This window comes from Pundamilia nyererei, unplaced genomic scaffold (genome assembly GCF_000239375.1).
Source record: "Pundamilia nyererei isolate P.nyererei 1_Seehausen unplaced genomic scaffold, PunNye1.0 scaffold01673, whole genome shotgun sequence".
NCBI lineage: Eukaryota > Metazoa > Chordata > Actinopteri > Cichliformes > Cichlidae > Pundamilia > Pundamilia nyererei.
Window position 1 is genome coordinate 1 of NW_005189074.1, and position 1057 is coordinate 1057.

Consider the following 1057-nt stretch of genomic DNA (forward strand, 5'->3'; position numbering starts at 1 on the left):
ATTAATAAGCAGCTGAATAAGAAGAAGAGCAGAGTGGATGAGTTGTACGGGGAGATGGCCACAGACAGGAATGAGCTCAATGAAGCTGCTACTCACCCACTGCAGGACCGAAGAGAAGCACACTGAAGCTTGAAAAAAGGAGAGCTTGGAAGCCCGACATTGTTGACCAAGCCCTAAAGTGGGAAACCACAGAATAAGAACATTTTTCCAACAGCATTTTTTTACATTACACTGTCAAGAGGCATGGTGGGGAGATAGTGAGTCACACAAAGCCACCACAGGGAATAGCAACTCCAATGATTCAAAAGGTTTGAAGTTGTGTTTGACTTACAATTAGGGCTGCCACGATTACGTCGACTATCAAAATCATTGACAACTAATTTAATAGTCGACGCATCGTTTGAAGCTTTGTAAATTCCCGAAAGACGCGGGAATAAGCAGCAGGACATCAGAGTTTAAAAATGGACTGAAACTGAAGATGGCAGCACTGGATGTACAAGGATGCTTGCTGCTGTTAAACGCAGAAGAAGAAGCAGTCTCCAGAATCATAGCTGTGTCCAAATTTAGGGGCTGCATCTCTCAGAGGCTGCATTTCTAGGCCGATTACAGCAACGCTACGAAGGCTGTCCAAATTTGTCCTTCACTTCCCCAGATTTGAAGAATGGGTCAGGTGTGTCCTTTGTGGCCCAACCTATCCCAGGATTCATAGCACGACCCAGCCAATTCCAGTTTCCAACAATGGCAGCAGCTACTTGGTTTTAATATTACTCTTATTACTCTTTCTTGGTCACAAAATAAACATTTAACATATTTTCAGGCGAGAATGTAACTGTGTAAACTTCAAATAGCTGCTCAGTTTATCAAGACATCACATAATTGCAAAAGTGCTCCGATGTTTTCAGTGACGAGCTGGCCAGGAGGTCAAGTTGCACTTGAGCCGACAAGAACAGCTAACTCCCGGCACATCTTTTTCAAAACCCCCGCAGTCTTTCACTACTCAGGTTAAACATGATATATAAGTCACTTAGATAACTTAAAAATGTTAATGTTTGGCTTT